Genomic DNA, 27100 nt, shown 5'->3' with positions numbered 1-27100 from the left:
TATATATATATATATATATATATATATATATTATAAAATTATAAACTATAATTATAAACTGTAATTATAAACTATTCACATCAGGACCAGGACTGGGGAAAGACAAGGAAACACTCACTCTCAGGGTCATGGAAGACCTGAAGAAGGCTAAGCTTAAAGTTTTCAGGATATCAGTACTCTCTACAAGTGGGAAATGAATGTTTTATTCCTGAAGGGTGAATCTGGGGGGGCTCCATAGTATCCAGTACACTGCTCAATAATTTTAATTAATTTCATAGCATTGATGTGGATATTCTGAATTTCCTATGTTCATAAAAGAGTCTTGGCATTTATTTTTCAGGAGTGATTTTTACGTGAATTCAACTGTCAATTGCAGTCAAAATTCTCATTCCCCAAGTAGTCAAAGCCAGCATATAATACTGTTAGCTGGGCTTCATTTGCCATCAGGGTCTTGAAGCAATGGGATGTAGTTCAGATCTATTTCCACAGAATAGCGACCAAGATCCTGATATTGCCAAAGGATTTAGGTTTGTGTGTGGATACAAGGTCTTTCAAAATCAACACAATCATCTGTGTACAGTTTTCTCGGACTTCTGTCCCTATGAGACATTTGGATGTAGTATTTAGGCAATGGATTCTATTTTCCATATTTGCATAGTGGGTAATGACTTTTATTTCCATCTCATGGTCGAAAGAGAAACGGAAAAAAATCCAGATTATATATCATACTCTAAATTTGAAAGACCTGGAGAACATTTTAAGGGGACATCGTTCTGCAGTTTGCATCCACTACTGCCTATGAGTAAAAGGGGCATTTTCTACCTAAAGGTATCATTTTAATTTCAACAAAAGGAAAAACAAGTCAAAGTAGCCTTGTTTTCAGGTAGATTCAGACTCATTACAGTATATAATGAATAGTTTAAAGTTTAATTAATTCTAGTATCCCTTTATCATGCCCTGAACTGGAACTGAGAGATTCTAAGATTGCTGGCCTAAAGTAATCCACTCTTTCTTAGCTCTAATCCTTCTTGGGTTCCTGTTCCCACCACTGGGACAACTGTTTCCACATACTTAAAGGCCCAGCCTTACCTCAAGTACTGTCTCTTGGCAGGCGAGATCTATGGAGTACCTGACTTCTAACACATAGATCAGAATTGAGACAGCCCTGTCTTGGGATTCCTGATGGATTCTTACGATGCCTAAGTGCCTGTCTTAATGTAGTTGTGCTCTTGTTGTGTGCTTGCCTATCCTCCTGGCCCCTGGAGGCCACCACTTGATTTCAGGCCAAGTGATATGATCCTCACTAGATCCTGTGTCACACTGACCTGCCTATTGCCCTCCCATACTCCAGCCACCACTGGAGTTACCTGATGGCAAATACCTATAGTTTAGCTATTCTTCAAACAATCTTATATTTATTCTTTCCCTGGTGGCCCAGAGGTTTTCCTTGCACCTAATGAGGCATGATAAAATGCTTAAGGGTACAGGGGCAGCTGGTGCCACACCTTGTAATTTAATTATGCCACCAACTTGCTAAATGACAGTTGGCAAGTTTCTGAACTTTTCTGAACCATGTTTTTACCCTTCATCTTTAAAATGGTAATGGTGATAATGGTACCTGCCTCATGGAGCTGTTATGGGAAGTGCTTATCACTGTGTCTAGCTTATACTTGTGGAGTACTCAATAAACATTGGCTCTTAAGTTGGAAACTTTTACCATCCTTGTTAATCTGTATGGGTTTGTTGCATCTCCTCTCCCTAGCTCTTAATGACTTGATCCACCAAATTCTGACTTTGAGGATCAAGCCACCACTTTATTTCTTGCTCAAGAGGCTGGGGTGAGAGTGAAAGGAAATAATCTAGCCCTACCTGTGCTTGGTTGTGGTAAAGCTGTGATTCTGAGTCATGTGATTTCTCCTAAGTTTGGGAAGAGAAAGGCCTGCTTCTTCTGAAAATTACAGTGACTTCTCTAGAAGGAATGACAAAGGATGCTTTCAATTCTTTTTTTTCCTAGAAAAATTTCAGATCTCAGTGATAGGGCAGAGGGAGGGGAAAACCCATGTATTCTTGACTGGTTGCAAAAGAGACTATTTTGGTTATCAGGTCAGTTAGGATAATAAAAGTACCTGGCTTAGTGTTGAAGTACAGGACAAGCCTATAGAAAAGAGCTTGCTCACAGTCTAGGCTGAGGATTAAATAACAGAAGGTTCTCACTATGGAACCAACTGGCCCTTCCTACTAAGGTGTCTGGATTCTTCTGGAGTGTTCCAGCTCCAGGTAAAATGATATGGCAGAAGGCCAGCCCACTGAGAGTCTTTTCTAATCTGTTTCCTGGAAGTCTTCCCTGCCCAGGCAGAGATGGCCTAAGCATGTAGGCCCACATGGATGAGATGAGTCAAGGTCTCCAAATAGCTTCTCTTCAGTCGTTGAACCATTGGCTGAAACTCTTTCCATCAATAATTTCATAGAGAAATTTTGGAGGGTTAGTCATTTTAGCCTGTGTAGGCAAATATAGTATTTGTGAGAGAAATAAAACACAAATAGGGATTATTTGGTGACTGTTTCATTAGCATCCATTGACTTGCCCAACAGAGAATGGGAACCTGTAAGACCCTTACTGAGACTGAACATGAAATGGGTAAAACTGGTTGCAAGTGGCAGTACAGAGTGTAGAGAGAGTGGTAGGGGAGAATCAAGCAGGGACAGTTTTGACAATGTGGGCTTAGAAAATGGAAACTCATTTTAGCATCTGATGAACAGAAGATAATTAGGGAAGTTAAATCTGCTAGGGAAAAAATGCACAACACCTTTCAAAGCCAAATTGAAATAATTCTTGGATTATTCACAGTTTTAGATGAGCTGCACCATAGCTGGACTTTCTTTGGTAATGAGCCCAGAAAGAGGAGTCTATTGGTGGGTAGAGCTACCCATGGAATCTATAAGGACTGTGAGAAGTGCTTGGGATTCCCTGCCTCTGTCTGTTTGCTATTCAGATTCCAAACAGAGCAGAACTGACTCTCCCTTCTACTCACATCTAGTCTTGTATTTTATGGTTCAGCTCAGCAACCATGTATTCCTTGAGACCTTTCTTGTCCACCCCAATCTTTAGTGCTCTTCCTCCCTATTTATGCCATACTGGGTATAGACGGGTATTGGCTTGTAGAGAATCTTTTCATGGGTTCATGTCCTATCTGTCTGACTAGAAGAGAAGCTCTTGGAGTACATGTTTCCAACATTTTGCATCTGTCACAGAATCTTCTCTTGGCAGTGTTTGAAACTTTAAATGAACTTGCAACCTCACCCTTTGCTAGTGAAAATGTGCTTAAGATTTTCTTATTACATTTTATCATAAATTGTATACATCACATATAACTACATTGTTACTGTAAAATATCAAATGATGCAGGTAGTATTCAGTTCTATGCAACCTTGACCATTCTCCTCATCTCAATATTCTTTCTAGAGATAATTTCAGTTTACAGTTTGGTAGGTATCTTTCCAGACATTTTTCTCTGCATTCAATATATAAGGGTAATAGAGATTTATAGATTTGTGTGTGCTTTCTCACAAATGGTTGTCATACCTATTATTCTGAATCTTGCTTTTGGAATTTAAAAACATCTTGGGAATTTTCCCAGGCTAGTATTATAGATTTAATTTATCCCTTTAAACTGTTGTGTTGTGCTTTATAATTTGGATATACTGATCCCCCATTAATGAACATTTAATGTTTTTTGTTTTGTTTTTGTTTTCTAATTTTGGGTTTATTACAAATAACCAAATAATGAAAATTCCTCATATACAGCTCCTTGAGCATTCATGTATTTCTTTAGAACCAATACTAAGAAGTGGAAATGCTGGGTCATAGGGTGTGTATTTAAAAAAAATAGTGAAACCCTCTCATGTGGGTCATGTAGGTCTTTCTGAGCCATGTGGAAGCAGGTGGGTGAGTGTCTTTCTCTGAGACACACTGCTTATAACATCAATGGGATTATTTAAAAAAAAATATTGTTAACAAGGAGACAGTAAAACATTTATACAAGTCATTTCCTGGGCTTTATGGTTGCTATTTGGAGACTCCTAAACCATGGGATTTTACTGCTACTGTATAGCCTTAGGTGGAATTCTGAGTGGCTTTTGGGATTATAAAGCAACATAGCAGCTGGTCCACTAGCAGGCAAGGTGGATCTGCTACTCAAGAAATCTTCTTGTGGGCTCTATTACCATGGAGGTCTGATTGATCCACTCTGTGCTCCAGAAAGGCAACTGGCAAACAAGTGTCATTAGCCTTGACAGGCAGCAAGTGAATGAGTTTACAAGCTTTGAGGACAAATTCCTCTGCACTTGGGAAAAACAGCCAAAAGCCCAGCCTTTGTGTTAGTGGGACAGTAAGCCATTTTCGAATACAAAAGCTGGTCTAGATCAATGAAAAGTTAAGTAATAGTTTAAAAATAAATGCAGTGTAGAGAGGTGTAGTTCAGTGGTAGATCACTTGCCTAGCATACACGGGGTCTTGTTTCAATCCCCAGTACTATGAAACAACGTCCCCCCCAAAAAAAAGCCCACACAACTTGGGGGGTATACAGTTCATTTAGAAGACATCTTGAAACATTCTTGGAAATGTGAATGTGCATTAGGTTTTAGATAATACCAATGAATTGTTTATCGTATTTGGTGTGATAATGTTAGTGTGGATGTACAATAACATTGTCTGTACTGTTTAAAAATGAGTTCTGAAGAATGGAGGGATTAAATGGCATGAGATTTGTTCTATGATACTTTAGAAGTTAAAAAAAAGGATAGTTATAGTAAAAGTTGCAACATTGAATTTCCTGTTGCCCTAGGCAATAGATCTGTGTGATATTCATTATACTATTTTCTTTACATTTTTGTATATTTGAAAAAGCTCATAATACATGTTTATAAAGGAGGCATGATAAAGATTCACTTGGAGAAAAGGTATACCCAGAGCAACCTACCAAAAGAGATTGTGGATTAAGATCTCAATAATTTTTAATATATAGTCAGATGTTTTATTCTCTGATGAGATTTAACTCAAGTCTGTCAAGGACTCATGGCTGGACTGGATGACCTACCGGAAAGTCTGCTCTGGAATCACATGTTAGGGTCACCCAGGTATAGGTGTATCTCTATGAAAACCTATGGCAAGAAAAACCTGAAATCTTAGAAAACACACCATTTAAGGCATTTTTTAAAAATTAAAAATCCACTATTCCTTTTTTATAAATAATTTTTAGTTGTAGATGGACACAATACCTTTATTTTATTTATTTATTTTTATGTGTAGCTGAGGATCGAACCCAGGGCCTCACATGTGCGAGGCAAGCACTCTATCACCGAGCCACAATCCCAGCCCTCACTGTTCCATTTAAAGCTCATTTAAATAGCCAGCTGCCCCTTTGTTTGGATTTTTAAACTATACTTGCAAGAGCATATGCAACATGCATGTGCATTTTAAAAAATAAAAGCAGAGTAAAATAAAATGAGCACTTCAGTCCCAGCTTATGAAAATAGAACATGGAAAGTATTTCTGAAGTCACCTGTCTGCCTTTGAGTGTCTTCCTCTTCCTCCCACCCAGCAGTAACTGCTGGCCTGAAATACAGGGAAATCATTCCCCTTGTTTTTCTTTCCTTTTTTATACATATTCCTAAATATTGTTTCATTATGTAATACTTTTGAAATTAAATTAATGTATCTTGTTCTTTTGGTCAATATTATGTTTTTGACATTAATTCATGTTGGAGTGGCTCTAGTTCACTTTAATTACTGTATGATTGCTTAACTGTAATAGAATTTACCTATTTTTAAAATTTTGTCCAGTAACCTGGGTTGTTACCAAGTTTTGTTTTCATATGAAAAGAACCAACTGTATCAACAGTCTTGTATATCTTTTCCATTGTATATATGCAAGAATTTCTCTATTTCTCTAGGTGTATAGCTAGGAAAGGCATTGTTGGGTTATACACATACTCACATATGTGTGTGTGTGTATATATATGTATGTATGTATGTGTGTGTGTGTGTGTATATATATATATTTAGATNNTATATGTAAGTTCTTTTAGAGATGGTTTGCATTTGCTTCTGCCAGTAACTTGAGGATGCTACCAACCTTGGACCACTTTAAATTGAATTTTTTTACTAGAGATTTTTTAGACATGTAGCATGAATTCCAACTTGGAACCCACGAGGAGGCCAGGTTTTGCTTACAAATTCTCAGGGGAATGCTTTCTTTCATGACCACTTTTGTTTATTGCCCAAAGACCTCAAGTGGTTGGTTGTTTTGCTCAAAGTTTATGATTGCTATCTTTGGGAGGGTCAATTTGTTAGAAAATTACTCCTTCCTATTAGCCATAACATATGGTTGAGTGAAAAAAACTCAAGGTATAAAATAAAATAAATTAAATTATTCCATAGCTTAATAAAATATGGCAGAATATAGACAAGATTTTTTAACTTTATTTTATTTTTATGTGATGCTGAGGATCGAACCCAGTGCCTCACACATGCTAGGCGAGCACTCTACTACTTGAGCCACAACCCCAGCCCAGACAAGATTTTTTATCTGTAGAGAAGTGGCATTAGAGCCAAGTGTGGTGATGCATACCTGTAATCCTAGGGACTCAGGAGGCTGAGACAGGAGGATTGAAATTTTAAAGTCAGCCTTAGCAACTTAGCAAGGCCCTAGGTAACTTAGTGAGACCCTGCCTCAAATAAAAAATAAACAAGGCTGGGGATGTGGCTCAGTGGTTAAGTGCCCCTGGATTCAATGGCCAGTACTAAAGAAAAGAAAGAAAGAAAGAAAAAAGTAGCATTACAGGCATTACAAAGGACATTTTTTCCCCTGCACTGCTGGGAATTGATCCCAGGTCCCTGTGCATGCCAAGCAAATGTTCTATCACTGAGCCATTTCCCTAGCCACAAAGTACTTTACTGTCTTTATATTTACTGTCTGTACCTTTGTATTGTCTTACTGTTCACAGAGAACATGTATTATTTCTAGAGTTACAGAAACAATGAAGATATTTCTGTTTTGCAGAAACATAGTCTTGCTCACAGAATGGCTGTACTCTCAGTCATTAAAATTGCAATGTGTTTTGGAAGTGTTATCCATCCCAGGGTTATATGTGCTCTAATGCATCCATTGCATTTGAAAGTGACAGATTTTAATCAGGGAGAAATGATCCTTGACATCTTGAGTCAGAATAAGACCTTTCAGTAGTGGGCCTCCTGAATAACTCTTTGGGTCTAAGCCTGCACTGAGGTAGTTTATGGATTAAGACTTTTGAACTAACTGTTCTCTCTCCATGGGAGCTATCACAGTGTTGCTTTGCCTCTGTTAAAACAGTAAGTTGGAAGATGTTAGCATCAGGAAGATGAATAGTTTTTCATGTGCTCCCATAAAAATAGTGTCCTGCAGAGCCCCATATTGAACCTTGACAAAAGTAATAGTGGGCAAATGTCTTCTAGAGGACTTTAAGCCCTTTTTCAGACCTTTAGATGAGAGCCATTTCTAGAGTCCAGTGCCCTGTGTAGCACTGGAACTTTCCTATGCTGAATTGCCATATTCTTGCCTGTGTCTTCCTGGCAGTATACTGTGTGCTATCAACTTTCCAGACCTCTTTAAAGTTTCATCACCTCTAGGCCCCACACTTCTTTTTTTAAAATCTTTTTTTTTAGTTGTAGATGGACACCTTCTTTTTTATTTGTTTATTCATGTGGTGCTGAGGATTGAACCCACTGTCTCACATGTGCTTCGTAAGCACTCTACTGCTAAGCCACAGCCCCAGACCTGCCCCAAGCTTGTGGGGTGACAACAAGCTAAAGAGACACAGAGCTTCATGCAAGTGTTTTGTGGGTATCACTGAGTACCCAGGTGTTTCTCTCATTTTAATGCATCTCATAAAACATATCTTTAATCCAAATAAGTGACTCTAATAGTTAATTGAGGCAGAATGGCTGGCTGGTAGGGAAGAATGTGAGTAAATATGCAGGGAGACAACACAGTCCAAAAACAGTGGTGAAGTTTTAGGGAATGGGGTCAAAGATCTTGACATTGGAATGATCTGAGCTTGGTATTAAAGCTTCTAGGAAGCCAGGGTTATTTCAAATAACTCTCCACTTGTTCTCAGTTATTGGCCAGGACATTTTTTTTAAATGTAAATCACATAGCTCTAGCCCTTTCCTGTCCACAGGCAGAAAGATAGTCTTACAACTGGTTAGCTCTGTAGGCTAAAAATGATCAATCTTCTAGTCTTTCCTGTAGGAAAATAGCAACTGGACTAATACCTACAATGGGTCATTTGTCTACATAGAGATTTTTATTTTTTTTCCTAAATTTTTTTTTAGTTGTAGATGGACACAATACCTTTATTTTATTTATTTATTTTTATGTGGGCTGAAGATGGAACCCAGTGTCCCACATCTGCTAGGCAAGTGCTCTACCATTGAGCCATAGCCCCAACCCTATAGAGATTTTTTTAAAGCAAAAACTTGAAGAATAGGATCTGGTCCAAATTCATTTGCCTTCATCTCAGGTCAGATTATTACTATTGCTGGATCCAATGGTTCAGAAAACACCTCAAATTACCTTCTTTTTATTATTTAAAATTTATAAGTGGGGCTGTAGTTATAGCTCATTGGTAGAGCACTTGCCTAGCATGTGGAAGGCACTGGGTTTGATCTTCAAAGCCACATAAAAACAAATAAAGTTACTGTGCCCATCTACAACTTTAAAAATATTAAAGAATTATTAGGGCATTGTAATTATATAGTATTGATACTGCCGGATATTGGTGATGAGTCTTGCTTCCCCATATGTTGAAGTTTGAATATAGAGAAGCACGTGGAGGCAAGCATATAAAATAGGGTTTATTTAAAAAGGGGTAACGTAGACTTCTTCCGGGAGGGAAAAGGGGGCCATAGCTGGTATCCCAAGAAGTGAGGTGTTCTGCCCTTTTTATAAGTCCTAGGCTTCCTTTGTTCTCCTGCCCTCTTCCCCTTATCTTTCTCCTTCCTGGGTATCTGACTAGGTCCAGGAATGCTTGGTGGGATGCCCAGATGGTGGGAAACAGGTGGGCTGAAAGGGGAAGGGCAGGATGGAGCAGCCCAGGACACATTAACAACCTTATAGCTCCCTGTAGGGAGGGGCAATTCCTAGGACAGGTTACCTTAGCAACAGTTTGGAGCAGGGGCAGGTTCTTGATAAGGGTGGAGGAAGGGCTCTGAAGGAATTAACATTTCAGTCCCTTACTCAAATTGTCCTTCTGGATCTGACATGATTCGATTTACCTATCTATACTGACTGCCTAATTCTGGCTTCAGTATTATGGTTCATTTTGACAAATTTATACATGCAATAAATTCTCATTTCCTCTTCTCCCTCCTCCCATCTTTATTTATTTTTGCTTGGTATTTATGTACACATATGTACATACAAGTAATTATTTTTGGTACATTTATATATGTATGTAACATGTTATTATTATTTCATTCCATATTTCTACCCATTTACTTTCTGTCTTCTCTTCCTCTCATTCTCCTTCCACTACTCTGTTGATTGACCTTATATCTTTGTGATATCCAATCTCCCTTATTTCCCTTATTTTGCTTTAGCTTCAATATATGAGAGAAAACATTTGACCCTTGATATTCTGAGTCTGGCTTATTTCACTTACCATGATATTTCCATCCATTTGCCAGTGGAGCCATTATTTCATTCTTTTTTATAGCTGAGTAGAACTCCATTTTGTACATATACCACATTTTCTTGATTCATTCATCTATTGAAGGACACTTAGGTTGATTCTATAATTTGGCTACTGTGAATTGTGCACCTATAAACATTGAAGGCTGTATGGTTATAATGTGCTGATTTTAGTTCTTTTGGATGAATACCAAGGAGTGGGACAGAATCATGTGGTGCTTCCATTCCTAGATTTTTGAGAAATATCCACACTGATTTCTTTAGTAGTTGTACTAATTTGCAGTTCCACCAGCAATGTATAAGTGTACGGTTTTCCCCAGTGTTTAGTCAGCTTTTTTGCTGCTGTTACTAAAAGACCTGACCAGAACAATTGCAGAGGAGGAAAAGTTTATTTGAGGGCTCATGGTTTCAGAGTTCTCAATCCATAGACAGTAGGCTCCATTCCTCTGGGCTCCAGGTGAGATAGGACACAAAGAAGACTGTGGTGGAGGGAAATAGCTTACATGATGATCAAGAAGCAGAGGGAGACTCCATTCTCCAGATACAAATTATATACCCCAAAGATGTGCTCCCAGTGACCCACCCACTCCAGCCACACTCTTGCACCATGATGTTCAGCCTCATCTTGAGCCTGAGGAATGGAGCCTGCTGATTATGGATTGAGACCTTTGAAACCATGAGCACTCAAAAACAAACAAACAAACAAACAAAACCTTTCCTCCTCTACAGTTGTTCTGGTGGTAGTCCTTTAGTCACAGCAGCGAAACAGCTGACTAAAACAGAAATTGGTACCAAGAATGAGGTTGTTGCTGTGAGTAACCTGACCATGTGGTTCATAAGCTTTCAGAGCATATTGAAATTTGTTGCAAGAATTTTGAGATGTTTAGCAGTGCAAGCTGGCAATGCTTTAGGTTGTTGTAAGCGGAGCTTAATGGCCAATTCTGGTGGGAGCTCAGAATACAGAATGCCAGTAGGACTGTGGACAGCAAAGACAGGGCTCAAGAGGATTTAGAGGAAAAGGAGGACACTATCAGTAATTGGACTAGAGGCAATTGGACTTCTGGCTGAGACATTGTCTGCATTTTGACTGTGTCCTGAGCCTTTCTGTGAAGCTGATTTTAAGTGATGGTCTCTTAATCTGGTGGAAGAAATTTCTAGGCAGCATAGCATTCAGGAAGTGCCATGGGTATTTCTGGAGGCATTTAGCCAAATTTATTGTAATATTCAGCAGCAGAAAGCAGAGCAGAAAGATTTGAAAAACTTGGACTTGAAAGGTGGGAGTAAGGAAAATGCAGTGGTTAAAGACATTAAACCACTAAAGAAATGCTAAAGATTTTACACAGAGACAGTAAGACAGATGGCTTGAGGGCATCTCAGGATTTGGCAAGATCATATCCATCTCAGGCTCAAGGAAATAAAAGTAAAAATTATATTGAGACCCGTGGGGTACACTTCTTGTGCAAGGGGGCCTAGGGAGTTTTTTCAATATGCTCAGCTACCCAGCATTCCAAGGCTGCTGCAGCCAGAGTCCCTGGAGGCTTGGTTACTGCTTCAGATGGCAGTAGACCTTGGCATCAACCATGTGGTACTGGTTCTGCAGGAATACAGGATGCTGGAAGTAGGGGGTCATGGAGGCTTCTACCAAGATTTTAAAGGAAGGCCTGGGAGGCCAGACAAAGTTCTGCACAGTTTGAGTCTCTTTGGGCACTCCCTAGGGGGGTGAAGCATGGAGATGTGAGGAGGAAGCTAAAGCTACAGTGGAGACCCCCAGTTTAAGAAATGCCAGTAACCTGGGACACCATCCTTGGAAAGTTGCAGGAATTGAGGGCTGCTTGGGCTGCAGCTAATAAGGCCACAGGGGTGGAGCTACACAAGCCTTTGGAGAGAACATGATGATGCCATGTGCCCCAGATACTAGACACATAACTATCGGTTGCACAGCTGGATTTCAGTCTTGCTTTTGTCCTTTCTATGCCCCTATTTTTCTGAGTGGAAATGATAGCTCTTTATCATTATATATTGGATACTTGTAAACTGCTTTTAATTTTATAGGACTTCACAATGCAGGATTGCTTTGAGCCTCAAAGAAGACTTTGGAGCAATCTTGAAACTGTTGAGATTATTGGGACTCTTGGGAATGGACCAAATGAGTGTGAGCTTTTGGGGCAGAATATTATGATTTGGATGTGAGGTGTCCTCCAAAAGCTTACATGTGAGATAATGCAAGAAGGTTCAGAGAAGAAATGATCAGATTATGAGAGCCTTTACCCAATTGTTGAATTAATCATCTGATGTGAGTGGCTACTGAAGGCAGATTGGTTGTGGATGGAGGAGGTGGTGCATGGCTAGAGGAGGTAGGGCATTCGAGGCATGGCTTTGGGGTGTATATTTGTATGTGGCAAGTCTTTCTTTCTGCTGTCTGAGCAACATGTGAGCTGCTTCCTTCTGCCATACTCTTCTGCCAAGATATATATTCAGCCTTACCTCAAGCCCTTAGGAATGGAGTCTATTGCCTATGGTTGGAGACCTCTGAAATTGTGAGCCCCTAAATAAACTTTTCCTCCTCTAAAATTGTGCTGGTCAGATCTTTTAGTCACAGCAGCAAAAAGATGAATAAAATACCCAGATTCTCACCAGCATTTTTTTTTATTTTAAAAAATCTAACATTAATTGATTGCTTTATTAGATGCTCCAGACTGTTTTAAGCCCCTTTTCTATTGACTTATTCAGTATTTTTAAAAAAGATATTCATGACAGTAAAGTGTATTTTGACATACATGCTTTGAGTATAATTTATTGTAATTAGAATTCCATTCTTGTGGTTGTACATGATGTGGAATTTCGCTGGTTCTGTATTTCTATATGAACATAGGAAAGTTATGTCTGATTTTTTTCTACTGTCTTTCCTATTCCCATCCCTGGACCCTTCCTTCATTCCACTTTGTCTATTCCAATGAACTTCTATTCTTTGTTCCCCTCCTAATTGTGTGCATTTGCATATCAGAGAGAATATTCAGCCTTTAGTTTTTTGGGGATTAGCTTATTTCACTTAACAGGATAGTCTCAAGATGGATCCATTTACCAGCAAAAGTCATAAAGTCATTTTTTTTCCCTATGACTGAATAATATTCCATTGTGTATATGTACCACACTTTTTAAAAATCCATTTATCTGTTAAAGGCCACCTAGGGTTGGTTCCATAGCTTGGATATTGTGATTTGAATTGCTATAAACATTGATGTGGCTGTATCACTGAGGTGTGCTCATTTTAATTCCTGTGGGTATATGCCAAGGAGTGGGATAGCTGGGTCAAATAGTGATTCCATTCCAGCTTTTCTGAGGAATCTCCGTACTGCTTTACAGAGTCATTAGACCAATTTGCAGTCCCACCAACAATGTATGAGTGTACCTTTTCCCCCACATCCTTGCCAACATTTATTGTTACTTATACTCTTGATAATTTCCGTTCTGACTGAAGTGAGGTGAAATCTCAGTGTAGTTTTGGTTTGCATTGCTCTAATTGCTAGAAATGTTGAACATTTATTCATTTATTTGTTGATTGATTGTATTTCTTCTTCTGTGAAGTGTCTGTTCAGTTCTTTTGCCCATTTATTGATTAGGTTATTTGTATTTTTGGTGTTAACTTTTTCAAGTTCTTTACATATTCTGTAGATGAATGCCCTATCTGAGGAGCAGGTGGCAAAGATTTTTTCCCATTCTTTAGGCTCTTTTTTCACATTCTTGATTGATTCCTTTGCCATGAAGAAGCTTTTTAGTTTAATACTATCTCATTTATTGATTCTTGATTTTACTTCTTGTGCTTTAGGAGTCTTGTTGAGGAAGTTATTTCCTAAACTAACATGATGGAGAGTTGGGCCTATATTTTTCTTTGGTAGACACAGGGTTTCTGGTCTAATGCCTAGATTCTTCTTGATCCACTTTGAGTTGAGTTTTGTGCAGGGTGAGATAAAGGGGTTAAATTTCATTTTGTTACATATGGTTTTCCCAGCACCACTTGTTGAAGAAGCTATCTTTTCACCAATGTATGTTCATGACACCTTTGTCTAGTACAACTTTTATTATTGTTTGTGTTCTTGACGATTGTCATTCTGACTGGGGTGAGATGAAATCTTAGTGTAGATTTTGCATTTTCCTGATTCCTAGAGATGTGGAGCATTGTAGTCATACATTTTTTGGCTATCTCAAATGTCCTCTTGACTCTCCAGAAAGCCTTCTGTGCTCTCCTAGTCACCACCATCATCAAATCTCCTTTGAACTTCATAGCTCTGTCTTGCTTTCAAAATCCTTTCATTGTATCCTTAACACATCTCTATCACTACATCTGCCTCTTCTCCACATTTTCTTGTGTTCAAATGCATTCTTTCTTCATCCTCTATCCTCACAAAGAGAAGGTATAGTTCTACTGCTGCCCCGGCTCCTGTGGATAAGACTAACCTGCAAATGTTTCTTTGTACCCTTTCCTGATTTTATTCCTTCCTTTTTCCTGTATCCTTGACCTTTTTGCTTCTGTCAGTTTTGTACCATTGGCTGAAACGAAGTCTCAGGGATTACCTAGTCCATATAAAATAGATGCCATCCCTAAAAGCATTTTCCCTGGTTGGGGATGGAGGAAAGGAGTATAGTTATTCCTTAAAGCTGCTCTTTTCTATCTCCATCCTTCCCTTTGCTGGCAAATTTCTTAAAAGTGTGGCCTACATTTCCTGCCTCTGTTGTTTTCCTACTACTCCCCCTAACCCACTGCAGGGTGGCTTCTGCTTTCACCACTGTACTGAAACCGATGCTTCAAAACCACCAATGGCCTCCTATGTGTTCAATCTATTGGCCTCTTTTTAAACCTTTAGTTTAATTAAGGAAGTTTTCCTAGGTACTTTGATTCTCTCATTCACTGGCCAAATACAAAAGGTCCAGTCTATTATTTCTAAGGAATAAATCAGAACTCATGATGTGGAAGCTTTTTCCTTGAGTGGCACCAGAGCATTGGGGTGGTGGGGTGGTGGGAGTAGGGAGGAGCTGTGGTCCTGCTTTTGTTTCTGTGATTAAAAATAAAATAGGCATTCATTCTTTCATTGATTTATTTGACGTATACTATTGTGTATTTTCTGTGTGGCAGGATAGCAACTTCCAACTCCATGTGATTTGGTTGGGCTCCTTTTTGCTTCTGTAATGACCTAGCAATGGGCAGACCCTTAAATTGTGATGTGTCTGAATTACCAGTAGCAGAGCCTCTGTTGGCTCATCAGTTGCTGCACCTGCCTGCCACTCATCAAGAGCAATGTCCCCTCACCTGAGGATGATTTTTAAGTCTCGCCCTTAGATGCAAAATTATCCACATTGCATCATTTAAAAAATACCATGAGGATGAAGTGGAAAGAATGATCTGAGTGTAATTTATTTGAAAACCCAGTTTTGGCAAAGGGAATTTACGTTAATGTTAATAACAGAACCTCTTGAAAAGAGGTCAATGGGTTAACACAGCTTTAAAAAATTCTGTTTCATAATCCTGTCCATTTAGAGGGAGGAGGAGTGCAGTTTGTGTGAAGGAGGCAAGGGGGAGCCATGGCCTCCGGTCTTCGCTTTGAACTTCTGAGCTTATTAGCAAAGGGAATCAATATTCAGAAAGATTTCACCATAGTTGCAAGAACTTGGACTCTTCGTTCAATGTGATTATTTCCTACCCTCTAGCTGTCCATAAGAGAGTCTCTTAAATACGCTGTTCAGGCCTGATCAAAACATTAGCTAAGCCTTATGATGTTTGGACATGCTAGGCAACATTGGAGTCATTAATCATGGGGTTACTGACAGATGCTAAGTACAAGCGTCTGTATGTTAAGATTTTTCTTTTACTGATCAACACATAAAAGGGCCTGAGGCCTAGCAAAAAAAAAAAAAAAAAAAAAAAGGGATAAAAAACATTTAGGGATGTGCAGTGCATACAGATTTGACCTAGATTCAGGAACCAGAAAATAAAATGCAAAACAGGAATCCTGACATTAGTTACTATATTTGAAGAGTACTAAACATCTCAATTATTGTAATGATCCTGAATGTCTTAAGGATAATTAAAGTTAATTGAAATAAAAGGACTTACTCTTTAAAATACACATAGTGAACATATCCTGAGAATATCAAATTATACATTTCTGTTTTCCAGGTAAGAATTAATTTGTAGAAAGAATCTGCCACTAGAACAACTTTTATTTAATACTCCTGTTTTACTAGGTACCAATTCCTTAGAAATTTTCTCAGTAACCAAGATGAAAGTTCCTATATCATTATACTAGTCTAGTGGATCAGCATTTTAGTCACTTAAGCCTACAGGAAATGCATTTATTAGGGTGTAATCTATATTATTAAGTACTCAAGAGAATCACTATTAAGTTATAAATCAGTGTCACTGTTGATTCAGGAAGGGGGGAAAAAAACAATGCGTCTTCACAGATTTTTCTCACTGACTTCCAGGCATGTAGAGAAAATAAGGAAAGTGTCAACCTCAGGGCTTAAATATATACAAGGAAATGACTCCAATAAAAGGAAGAATAAATGTCCCTTCAGGGTTAGCATATTTTAACCCCAACTACATACATGGGATTATGAAAAATCTATTGTATAACTGTATTTGAGAAAAAAATGGTTTGACGTGCTTAAAAGAGTTCATAATGAAGAAAGGATAAAACCCTTTGCAGAACTCAAGTTCAAAACTAAAAGAGGTACCAGAAAGGACTATTTATAGCTAAAAAGGTAAAAAAAAATGCTTAATGGAACAAAGTTATTATTGGTAGCACTAGATATGTGCTTGTATGTCTTTACTAAATTCTTTAATGAGCCTCATGATATTAAATAGGTTCATTAAAAGTAATTACGAAGTATTGAGGTCTTAATAGATGTCAGACACTCTTACACCTATCACCTCATTCAAGCCTTGTGAAAATTTTATGCTAGGGGTAAGTGCTATTATAATCTCCATTTTACATTATTAGGGGAGTGAACCAACCTTACAAAAGAGGCAATAGGCCTATCAAAGTTGCAACCAAGTTTACATAGTTAGTAAGGGATGGAGCTGGGATTTAAACCCAAGTAGTTTGAGTTTGTGTTTATAATCAGTACTTAGGAATAGGGGATGCTGATCCTAACATTCTCCTGAAGGAAACCTTATAGATAACTTAGATCAAGTCCTTTCTACTGTATCATATCTGCATTGTGGAGATGGTGAAACTGCGTTCCAGAAATGGAAATCACTAAATCAAGGACTGTGGCTGCTGTTGGCATAAGAATTGATAAGTTCATCATGTTTAAACATGGTTAGGGTGTTCTTAGTCTTTCCTTATTATCTCAATAAATAAGTACATAAAAAATGAGTTTATGGCTCCTTGGATACTGCCCTATGGTATCAGGTTTAAGGACCTGTATGTCAGGGTACTTCTGGGGCTCTGTGGCTAGGGAAAAAGGAGAAGAAATTCAGTTGGCCTTTAAGCCAGAAGGCATAGCAGTTATTGGGGGCTCTGAGGACTGGGGGATGCTTGCCCTGATATGGTTCTGTCTCTGAACTGTGCCAGTCCCTCTTTCCGCGAAGGAAAGCTTGATTTCAAGCCTTATTGGGGCTGACATCTCTAGTCCTAAATGTATTGAATTCAGAGATGTCTCTTTTCATTGTTCAGGCTCAAATGTTGATAGGTTGATCCATAGAGAGGATCAGCTTGGTGGGAGGTTAGGGGAGTGAACCAAGAAGGTAGGGACTGTGACACTGTCCAGCAGGCAGTACCTCCTCTGAGTTTTGTCCTTTCCCTACACACCATCCCTCAGAACTTTCCCTGTCTTTCCTGCTCTGACTTGCCCTTTTTCCTTTGTCAACGGGGAACTTTGAGAACCAGTTCCTGAAGAGGGGGGAAATTAAATTGCAATTGGAACAATTAGTCTTTGTTAACATCCCCCTCTCAAATTTGGACATTTTGGGAAAAGAGATAAAATGGTGAGTACCAAGCTTTAAATCTTTTTATGCAATCAGGCTGCTTAAAAAAAAGGAAGCCATTATTTTTAGGTTTGTCATGTTTGTCTCACCATGATAAAGTGAACCATCTAACTCAAACTGAGGCTAGAGAACCAGCCTAGTGCAGCTGTCAAAGACGCTTGGAAAAAAAGAAGAAAAAATAGTTTTCACGTGCTGTTCCTTCTGTCTGGAATGCTCTTACCCCACCTCTTGAGATTGCAACTCAATTTTCACTTCTTTGGGGAAGCCCTCTCCAGTGCTTCAAGGTCACAGTCCCCTATTACCTGTTTTCAGAGAATCACATAGTTCTCCTTGCTGTCAGTTATCATAGCTGTTGTTTTAACTTTCCTGGTGAGAATCTTTTGGATTAATATCTGTCTCCCACATTAGGCTGAAATTTTCACAGGGGCAGAGACTTCTCTTATCTACGGGATCCCTAAATTCCTGACACACACACTAGGTGCTCAGCAATGATTTTGCTGAATGAATGAAGGACTTTTCAAATAAGATCCCATAGATTACTTTAGAATATTTTTCACTATTTCTTGTGTCAAGAAAAACTGATATAGCCCATGAATACAACTCTAGAATAAAGCTACCTGAATTCAAATTTACTATCTGAACTTAAATTCACTTAAGTTCTCTGCCTCAGTTTCCTCATCTGTAGAAAAGAATAATTGTATCTTTGTCATAGTGCTGTTGTGCAGACTGAGTTAATACATGTAAAAGCATGTGCTTGGCATATTATCCATTGAATCCATGTAAGCTATTATTTTTTAAAGCCCTTACTTCAGCCCACACTGAGCAATTGCATGTTGCTGATATTTAAACAAATAATGCATTCTGACACCAATGGCAAAAATGTGGCATTGTGTTTTGATTCATACACCTAGGGTCCCCCTTCTCTGTTTTACTTTTTTTTTTTTTTTACTTTGGGCGTCATTGAGACAGGCAGTGAAGGAGTCCTTCGCTTTTTGCAGCTTCTGCCTTGGAAATGTCACTAATGTTTCTGGAGGAGGAATAAACATGATAGCAAAGTATCATTCCAGTAGCTGCCTGGGCTGCCTAGCTTGCAAAGTGATAAAATGAAATAAGTCTCTTGTGTGTTTCACTTTGAAGTGACAGGAAAATAAGTGGCCCATCAACCACTAATTACTCTGTAGATCACCAGTAAGGGGCTCTGGCTTCCACAATGTTGCCTCAGAGCTTGCTAGGTGCTTGCAAGACTCAGTACCTAGTCAATGAAGAGGAATTGAATGAAGCAACAGATTCCCATTGATTTTGTGCAGAGGTCGTGAATGAAATTATGAAGCTTTGAAACAAAAAAGCAATGATTAGGAGGATGTTGTGCCCTCTAATCCTGCCACCTGTGGGCAGCCATGTTTGTTATCACATCCATGGACACTGATTATGTTTATCTTTTTTGACCCTTGGTACACTATTAGCTAAAATGTTTTCTTTCTTTCTTTCTTTCTTTCTTTCTTTCTTTCTTTCTTTCTTTCTTTCTTTCTTTCTTTCTTTCTTTCTTTCTGTACTATGGATTGAACTCAGGGGCACTTGATCACTGAGCAACATCCCCAGCCCCATTTTTCATTTTATTTAGAGACAGGGTCTCACTGAGTTACTTAGTGCCTTGATTTTGCTGAGGCTGGCTTTGAACTCGCAATCCTCTTGCCTCAGTCTCCTAACCCTCTGGGACTATAGGCATAGACCACCGTGCCTGGCTCTCTTTTGTTTTCTTGAGCTCATGTTTAATTAGGAAATTTTAGGATGAGGGTTTGGTTTTCTGAATCTTACATGTGTAGCAGCTTTGACTTTTGTTTGAGGGGAACTCCATGTTTCTAAGCTCAGTCTCTGGAATAACATAACCTGGGTTTGAGTTCTAGTACCATCATTTCTGAACACTTTGACATTGATTTATTCCATCTGGATGACTTAATTTATTGAGTGTTTCTCGTTAGCAAAATAATCCTAATCTTAAGGGTTGTTGTGAACATTGAATGAATAATATGTAAAGCATTGTGCACTGTGATAAAGGATCAACAAATTATTGTTAGTAGAATTTACTTTCTTTTTTTAAGTTCTTTTAATTTTCAAGGATTTCAGTCATGGATTTTTTTTTTTTACCTTTATTTCACTTATTTATTTTTATGTGGTGCTGAGGATCGAACCCAGGGTTTTGCATGTGCCAGGCGAGCGCTCTATCACTTAGCCACAACTCCAGCCCTACTTTCTTTTTTTAAGTATCTTTTTAGCTGTAGATGGACACAATACCTTTATTTATTTATTTTTTAAGTGGTGCTGAGAATTGAACCCAGTGCCTCACACATGCCTGGCGAGCGCTCTACCACTGAGCCACAACCCCAGCCCAAATTTACTATTTCTTTTATGCATTTTCTTCCATAATTTATTAACTATATGGCTATCTCTGTTAAAAGTTGTACATACATTATATTTTAGTTTTGTAAAATTTATGTGACAATATAGCTTAGTATATGCTTGTGAGCTTGTGTGTGTGAGAGAAAGAGAGAGGGTACATTATTTATATATGCATTTTAATATTTTCTTTTTTTAATATCTTTAGTTGTAGATGGACACAATGTCTTTATTTTTATATGGTGCTGAGGATTGAACCCAGGTCCTCACATATGCTAAGCGAGCACTCTACCACTGAGCCACAACAGCAGCCCATACATTTTAATATTTTCAGAATGCTGTGGTTCAAATATGATCACTTTTTAAGTAATCTTGTGTGAAGTGAGAACCCAAGGAGCTTCTTAAAGTTCAAAGAGTTTTCTTTTTCTTATACCAGGATTGAACCCAGGGGCACTTAACCACTGAGCCACGTCCCCAGCCTTTTTATGTTTTATTTATTTATTTTTTTTAGTACTCAGGAATGCTTTGGTGTATTTTCTTTTATTTTTTGGTGCTCATGATGGAACCTAGAACCTCATGCATGCCAGGCAAAGTGCTCTACCACTGAGTGATACCCCTATTCCCTCTGGTGCAAAAGTAAAATTCATTAAATTTTGTTATCAGGAATTTGGAGTCAGTTGACTAGGTTTTAAATCCTGGTTCTGTTCCTTTAGTAGCAGTGGGAGCTGGGATATATTCAGTCACCTCATGAAATCTCAGGATCCTGATGTGGAAAAGGGACTTGCCACTAATAACCAGCCCTGTCTAGACTTGGCTCCCAACTTAAGGAGAGCAGATGAGATTATGTAGGCAAAGGCACTTTGCACACTCTAAAGTGCTAATGAATGTGCAATGGTGTCACCGCATGGTCTTTTGCCTATTACATCCCTACCCTCATGATGTTCTGAGACTGGTGGCATCTGCTCCAGAGAGGAAGCAGGCCTGGAATAGCCTGGGTATTTACGGAGGAGATTGGCAGAGTCTGAGTTGTGAAACTCAGTGGTCTGCTCCAGATCATCCTGTTGAGTTCCTCACTCTCATGAGCACTAAATTTACTCTCCCTATTTTTAAAAAATAGCTCTGTAATTTTGCTCTATTATGCTTCTCCTCACTTTTTTGTTGGGGACAATTTAAGAATGCTTCCATACAAAGGGCTGTTCTTTAACTCAGAATGATCCTGTCAGTCATATAGCTCACCTCTCACTTGTCAGGTATATGGCTGGGGAATACCTTGTTTAGAATCAATGACCTTTCTACCTCCTTAAAAGAAATCTTGGGCTGGGGATGTAGCTGAGTGGTAACATGCTCACCTAGCATGTACAAGGCCCTGGGTTCAATCCCTAGCACCCCCCCCCCCCAAAAAAAAAACCCTTTAAAGATGGTACTGTTAACAGGCATAAGAAGAATTTTTTTTTGTGTGTGTGGATGAGACACTTTTAATAAGCTAGCAGTTAGTGGAAGAATAACTGTAGTCTCCCCTCCAAAGGCTTGTACTTGTAATGAGCTTACATGTGACCTCTAAAGGGGCTGGGGTTGTGGCTTAGTGGTAGCACGTGCAAGGCCCTGGGTTCAGTCCTCACCATCACATTAAAAATAAATAAATAAATAAAGGTATTGTGTCCAACTACTTCTTTAAAAAATGTGACCTAAACTGTTAAGTGGGAGACTTGGTTACTTCTGCATGCTTTGGTGCTTCCTCCTGCTTGTCCTCACTCTCTGATATTCAGAGAGCAGAAGTGAATTTCTTAAGGTCATAGAGGGATGAGAACCAGTTCTATAGGCCTAATGTGAGGATTAAAGGAGGTCGTGTACTTATCAGGTTTATCATTGTGCATGGCATATAATCAATACTTAGCAACTGTGAGGTACTAGTACCCTGATTTTGCTAGGAGCTGAGCACAGTGTAAAGGAAGCCATCAGCCTGACCTCTTAGGGCTTGTACTCAAAATGATTTAAAATAGAGAGATGCAAATAACAAAAAAAAAAATGTAGGTGGAAGGGCCTTGGAGGTTGCATTCATTCCAATGGTTGTTACTCACACCTGGTGGTTTCAACACATCCTCTTTCTTTTCTACCCCCTCATATCCAAATTGTTGACCTTACCACAGAATAAGGCATTCTTAACTGCTTAGAAACCACTTTTTCTTTCATTTTCCCCTTAAGTGAGGTGAGGGGGAAGGGAAAGGGAGAGGGAATAAACACCAGCTGGGATGAGAATCTGAAGAAAAGACAGGTTTCTTTTTTCTCTCCATTGAATAAAAACAGTGGGGTAGTGGGGACAGGGAGGAAAATATGTTCTTGATATGGAGGGGCTGACAGGAAGAGCTGCAAGGGTGGTTTTACCAAAGCTTCACTTCTAATCATTTCTTTGCAGGCAACGCGGTGACCCCAGCCAACCATTTATTTACACCAAAAGGTGCAGATGCCAGAGACAGGCGTCAAAATAATTAATAAAACTCCCAGAAATGAATAGTCTTTCCCTAACTCTGCCAGCCAGAGGGGAGCCTGCTCCTCGTGAGAATTCCCTGAGAAACTGCTTCTAGCTTGAACACCTGGCTGGGTCCACTCTGAAAACATTGGATACTGATCCGAAGCCACATTTCAAAGTTCCTTGAATATACGGGTGAAGACTCGCTTTCTCAAATGATTCACCTTTAGTCTTCCTTGAAGTACTTGGCACTTGGCTAAAAGCTAAATCTTATAAGTCTTTGAGCTTTATTGTCCAGAGAAGCACAGAGACAGAATGGCTAACTTTAAAGTGGTTGCAGCTGTTCTTTGTTGAAGATGAATTGAAGATAAAGATGAATTCTAAGCCAGGTGTGGTAGCTCATATCTGTAATCCCAATGTCTCGGGAGGGTGAGGCAGGAAGATCACAAGCTGAAGGCCAGCCTGGGCAACTTTTTTAAGACCCTGTCTTAAAATGCAAAATAAAAAGGGCTGGGAATTGGTTCAGTGGTAGAGTGCCACTGATTTTAATCCCTAGAAACAAATATAAAATAAAAGGCTAGAGTTCAATATTGAAAAAAAAATCAATTAAAGGTTATTATAACATAAATAGCCTTCTTACAGATGTGTGTGTTGTTATTATTTTTCATTTAATTCAAGAATCTCTTTATGTGTGTGTCTGTGTGTGTGGAGAGGTGTACTGGAGATTTAACTCACAGGTACTCGGCCACTGAGCCACATCTCCAGCCTTATTTTGTATTTTATTTAGAGACAGGGTCTCACTGAGTTGCTTAGCATCTTGCTGTTGCCGAGGCTGGCTTTGAACTCCTGATCCTTTTGCCTCAACCTCCCTAGCTGCTGGGATTACAGGCGTGTGCCACTGTACCTGGTGTTCAAGAATCTCTTGATGCTTTGAACACCTTCCTATCTGTCCTGTGAACAACTATGCGCACTCTCAAATAATTAAAATGTTTTCCCTTGATTTAGTAAGCTGACATTGTTGTTATCTTTGGAGCTTGGGTGTACTGTAATCTGAATTGCAACTCAAATCAGGGGAGACACTTGATTTTTAGTGAATGCTTTGCCATTGTATGTTTAGAGAAATGGTAAGCTATTACAGAATGACCTGACCTAGACATTCTTCACTTGAGTGCTTCAGACCACATACAGAATCATAAGAGATTAGAGAAGCAGCTGAGTCGTGAAATTTTCGACCTCCTGTAGAACACTGCTTTTTTCTCCCCCATCCCTTCTCCCAATCCTGTCCAGCAGAAGACTGAGCCTTGGGGAGAAGGAACTTAAGTTATTATCAGGCTGGCACTCAGTCAATGCCTGCTGGTGGATTGATTGCTAGAATCTGCTACAGAAGAACTTTAGGAAACTTAAGGGGAAAAAACAAAAAAACAAAAAAACATTGTGCTTCAGGGCTAGATCCAATCTCCTTGCAGGATTTACACAGGTCAGAATCTTCTAGACAAAACTCACATTGGGCAGTATCCAGCAAATTTCTATCACCTGCATGATGGAAGAATCATGGTCCCCAAGAGAGATAATAAGTACTTATTTCATGTTTTGGCTTTCACTACAGATGGAAGCAGCAGCAGCAACAGCAGCAACTCAACCTTGGATCAACTAAACGTTTAATTGAACTTCACCTGATGGAGTGATACATTGTTTCCCAGGCAAATTTGGTTGCTATTAACAGGGAAGTAGTTATCATAGTTAAATATACTCTCATTCCAACAGAGTACTAGGGGAGCTTTTTAATATTTATGTGACAATAATTGATCTCTTACTACTGTCAAGTACTGCTAAAGACTTATCAGCTTGCTGTTTCAGCACCATATGTTGTAGCCAAGATGCGCTCCATGTGTCCTTCCTGTGCCTTGGGGAGAGAACATTTGCAGTGGATCAGAATAGAAAATGGTATGGGCTTCAGAAAAGCTCCTTGCTTGTAGATTTCTCCTCAATGACTGGGTGTGCAAATTGTGACTATAAAGTAATAAGACTGAATCCCCAAACCACTTGTGAAATGAAGCCTCTGAAATTATTTGTTCCCTTTTCAGGGGTGGCCAAGAATGAAGAGACTCAATTAAAGGGGTATTCCTCATAAATTCACCTTGCATTGTATACAACTTATTTACAGGCAATTCTGTGAAATCTGAAAACCCGCCCACAATTAAAAATGCTAACAATCTATACCATTTGGTTTTTCTTAATGAGCCATGTGCTGATTCTGCTTGTCTTACTTAAGCAATAACAAAATTTAGCACACACATACCATAAATCTCCCAGGAATCTTAGGAGTGGTCTTTTGGAATAATCCTTGAGCCAGACTGTCATTAGAACTTTGTTTATGGGCATGAGTGAGCTACTCAGGGAAAGATGATTTAACTGTTCAGTATTTCAATTTTATAAGCATTTTGGACATAGTGAGTGTTATAGTTTGATATGAGGTGTCCCCTAAAAGCTCACATGAAGGAATGATCAAGGTTGAAATAATTGGATTCTCACAGTTGTAACCCAATCAATGAATTAATCCTCTGATATGGATTAACTTGGCAGGTGTTGGTAGTGGCTGGAGGAGGTGGGTCACTTGGGGGCAGACGCGTACCTTTGGGTTTTTATATTTTGTCCCTTTTGAACAGAGCTCTCTGTTTCCTGGCTGTCAGGTCCTGAGTGGTTTTCCTCTGCCATGATGTTCTGCCTCAACTTGGGCCCAGAGCTCTGGACTTATTGACCATGGACTGAACCTCTGATACTGTGAGCCCAAATAAACTTTTCATCCTCTATGTTGTTCTTGTCAGGTCTTTTGGCCACTGTGATGAAAAAGCTGACTAAAATTGTGTGTACACACACTCAATTTAATGAATCAAATCATAAGCTGTTAATATTGTAAGAAATAAACACAATGAAAATTGAATATGCCAACCAGTTAAATTTTGTTTCCCTGATATCAATATGCAATCTTTTCAGGGACAAAAAAAAATCTCCTTTTCTGTTTATGCAGTTGTTTATTCAGTTGTTTGTTTGCTTTTAGGGGGATTAGGGGAGCATGTTTTTCAACCTAAGAGAGACTTGAAAACTAAGAACATTTCAACTTTGCTCATTAAAACCCTCTGGAAATTCCAGAACCATGTTGAATTTGGTCATCAGGAGCCCTGGGCCAATGATGCCTGTACAGTTCTGAGATAAATTTTCAAATATTTGGAAAATTCGATCCACATTCCTAATGCCACAGTCCAAGTGGATTATTTTCTAGGGCTTCTCTGGATCGTCTCTGTTTTTCCTCCTCTCTTTTTTGTTTAATCTGATAAGCTTTTTTCCTTATAATTAACAGAAGTAAATCATTAAACAGAAAGTGTTAATTGTCCTGTTTTATTCTTTTTTCTAAGGACCCATAATCTGACCTGATTATCCTCATGATAACTCTGGGATTGGAAATGATCATTCCCTTTACCCAGGTGAGGAAATTTAGTAATCTTTAACATGATGCCTGGATTAGGAGGTATTTTTCTTTCCCATGAAACAATATTAACTTGAATTTGATGTATTTCATTTTTTTAAAAAAATCTTTATTTTGTTTTATTTATTTATTTATTTTATATAGTGCTACAGATCGAACCCAGTACCTCACACATGTGAGGCAAGTGCTCTACCACTGAGCCACAAACTCCAGCCCTGATGTATTTCATTTTAATGTCCCATCCCAGGTGCTGCTCATTTTTAGCCAAACTCTGACCCCTTTCTGTTTTGTACCTATGCAATTTGACTTGCTAATTATCTGGTGAAAATATGTGAAAGAAGTACTCTTGTTATGGACCTTTTTCCAAGAAAAATACAGACCCATTCAAAATTTTGCTTATAACTCTATTTATAGAATGATACAAATGAAGGCCATGACCTCGGTTTGGAACTTCTTAGACAGTTGTGTACTCAGTACTGTCAAGACTGCAAGGTTGTTGAACATGGGTCTCTTAGAAAGGACATGACCTAGACCATAGGGCAGTAAATTTTTGTCTATAAAGGACCATATAGTAAGTATTTTAGGCTTTGTAGGCCATATGGTCTCTGTCGCAATTACTTAGCTCTGCCATAGTAGCACAAAAGCAGCCAGAGACAATATGTAAATGAATGGGTATGGCTGTGTTCCAATAAGCTTTATTTATGGACATATAAATTTGAATTTTATATTTCATGTGTTATGAATTATTATTCTTCTTTTGATCTTTCTTCCAACCATTCAAAGGTGTAAAAGCCATTTTTATATTATGAATTATATCAAAACTGAAACAAAACCAAAACCAAAACCAACTGACTAGCTGGATTTCACCCAAGGGCTATAGATCACCAACCTCTGCCGTAGACCAGCAGTTCTTAGCTTGAGCTGCACATCAGGGTCACCTGGGGAGCCTTTAGACTATTGATGCTAGATACTATCTTCTGTGATTTGGGCTCAGTTATTCTGGGGTTGTTCTAGTTTTTTTTTTTTTTTTTTTTTTTTTA

This window comes from Marmota marmota, unplaced genomic scaffold (assembly GCF_001458135.2).
Source record: "Marmota marmota marmota unplaced genomic scaffold, marMar, whole genome shotgun sequence".
Taxonomy (NCBI): Eukaryota; Metazoa; Chordata; class Mammalia; order Rodentia; family Sciuridae; genus Marmota; species Marmota marmota.
Note: the sequence above shows the minus strand (reverse complement) of the source record.